The sequence below is a fragment of the Struthio camelus genome, chromosome 31 (genome assembly GCF_040807025.1).
Source record: "Struthio camelus isolate bStrCam1 chromosome 31, bStrCam1.hap1, whole genome shotgun sequence".
Lineage (NCBI taxonomy): Eukaryota > Metazoa > Chordata > Aves > Struthioniformes > Struthionidae > Struthio > Struthio camelus.
Window position 1 is genome coordinate 105001 of NC_090972.1, and position 2500 is coordinate 107500.

At 77.8% G+C, this 2500-nt stretch overlaps 1 non-coding gene across 1 annotated transcript; it reads right to left on the reverse strand.

Moving 5' to 3' along the window:
* Positions 1 to 123: 123 nt before the first annotated feature.
* On the reverse strand, positions 124 to 276 carry LOC138063127 (5.8S ribosomal RNA). The gene has a single exon (XR_011136720.1). It is a non-coding gene; the product is annotated as a 5.8S ribosomal RNA (ribosomal RNA).
* Positions 277 to 2500: the final 2224 nt, after the last annotated feature.

Consider the following 2500-nt stretch of genomic DNA (forward strand, 5'->3'; position numbering starts at 1 on the left):
CGACTCACCGCCGCCGCCGCCCCCCCACCGACTCGCCGCCGCCGCCGCCCCCCCCGGCCCCCCCCCGAGGGGCGGCACACCGCTGCGCCAACGCGGCAATGGGGGTGACGATTGACCGTCAAGCGACGCTCAGACAGGCGTAGCCCCGGGAGGAACCCGGGGCCGCAAGTGCGTTCGAAGTGTCGATGATCAATGTGTCCTGCAATTCACATTAATTCTCGCAGCTAGCTGCGTTCTTCATCGACGCACGAGCCGAGTGATCCACCGCTAAGAGTTGTCTCGGTTTCGGTCCCCACCGCGCGCGCGGGGGGACCGGGCAGCTTTCGCAGCCCCCTGAGGGCCCCCATCCGCTCTGCCTCCCTCCTCACGCCGACGCCGGCTGCTGAGCAAGGGACAGCGGAGAGAGAGGGCACGCCTCACTGACCGTACAAGCACAGAGGGAAAAAAAAAGGGGGGGGGGGGGGAGAACAGACCCGAACGAGAGGGGCGGGGAGCCCTCGCTCCCGACCTGGGACAACCCCTTTCTCGCTTCGAGTCCGGCCCAGGCGCCCGGCTCGGCCTGGCCCAGCAGGGAGCGGCGCGCCAGCCGCGCCACCTGCCTCAGGGACCGGGGTGTGGGTCCCCGCGGAGCCCCGGCGTCGGAGCCCGGCCGCCGCTGGGAGCGGCGCCACCCGCTGCCCGCGCGCCCGCGACCCGCCAGCCGCACGCTTCCGAGCTCCTTCGCTCGCCTCACCGGCCTCCAGCTCCGCCGCCCCGGAGACGGCACCCAACACCCGCCTGCACACACGCAGCCTCCCGAGCGACGCCACGCACTCGCCCGTCCCTTCCGCGGGCAGACGCCTGGCGGCAGGCAGACGGGCGAGGCGGGACGGACGGGGAACGGCGCCCGCTCTCCCCGCCTCCACGCGGAGACCGGGAGGGGCCGCCCCCGCCCGCCCGCCCGCCGCCCGCCTGCCGCCCAGCGAAGCCGGGTCGGGCAGAGCGAGGCAGGCGCGCCGGATGGCGGAGTGCCGGGGCAGGGCGGGGGGGGGAGGGAAGGAAGGGTGCCGCCGACGGCCACGGCGGGAGACTGAGAGCACCGGCCAGGGAGGAGAAGGGATGCGCTGGGGCTCGGCGTCCGCACCACCCGCGGTGGGGGCTCGCCGTCCCGGCGGCGAGCACGCGCTCGCGCCGGGGTCGCGCGTTCGAGGCAGGCCGGCGCAAGCCGACCGCGCGGCGTCTCTCCGCCGAGACCAGACCGCGGAGAGAGGGGGCAGGGTACCCCTCTCCGTCCCGGCTGCCCGCGGGGCATGCACGGGCCGCGCCGGCGGGCATGGGGGGGTGCGGCGCCCGCGCGCGCCGACCCCCCGGCCCCTCCGGCAGCACGCCCGGCTGCCCCCCGGGTCGCATCGGGCCGCCCGAGTCTTTAAACCCCCGCCCGGCTCTCCGACCGAGAACCCTCGGGCCCGGAGCCCGGGGCCCATGGCCATCCCTACCCGGGGGGGCCGCTACCGGCGGCCGCGGTGGCCGGAGGCCCTCCTCCTTCCTCCCAGCGCGCCCCCCCCCCCCCCGCCGCCCCCCGCCACCCCCGGCCCGGCCGACTCGCAGCGCGGCCCCCACGGCACGGCGTGGGGCGGCTGGAGCGGTTGGGGGGGGGGGGGAAGGGAGGGGAGGAGGAAGCGTGGAAGGCCGGCAGGGCACGGCCGGTGCGGCACGCGCAGCGCAGCGCCCGGGAGGAGCACGCTGGCACACGGGACCACACGGGTGGGTCACCGAGGGGAGGCAGGAGAAGCGCGGACGCTAGGTACCTGGCCCTGGGGTGAGGGAAACGACCTGAAATCCCCGCGGGGGTGCCTCCCCCGCCGCCGCCCGCCGCCGGGCCACCGCCGCCTCGCGGCGACGGCGGCAGCCTCAGCGGCAGCGACGAGGCGGGGCGCGGAGGGGAACCCGGCACCCGCCAGCCGGCTCCAGCGCCCCTCGGCGGAGCGTCCACCCGCGGGGTGCGCCCGACACCCACCGCCACGACCTCGTCCTCCTCCCGGGGCCCGGGGTTTCCCTCAGTAACCCGGCGCCGGGTGGCAGCTGCGCCCGGGAGGAGAGCCGTGGTTTGGGCCGCCCGCTCGGGCACGACACGTCGCCTCGCGTGGCCTCGCGCGACGCCCCCGCTTGGGGTCCGCCGCGGCGCGGCGCCCGCCCCGCGCGCCGTCCCGGAACGCCTGTCCGCACCGCCTCTGCTAGACGGGCTGCTCCGCCGCAGCCCGCCCCGGGTCCGCCCCCCACAGCTTAGGAGTGGGGACCCGTGGGACCCGTCCCAACCCGGAATGCGATCTCGCTCGCGTCTCCACCCGCCGCTTCCTCCCGCGGGCACCGGGGGAGCAAGCCCCGCCGACCCTCCCACGCACTGCCGCCCGCTCTGCCGGGCCCTCCCCCGGGCCGGACCCTCCCCTGCCCCGGCGGCGGCGGATCACCGTCGGGCGAAGGGGCGGGGGCGGCGCTCGGAGACGGGCACCGGCGGCGGGCG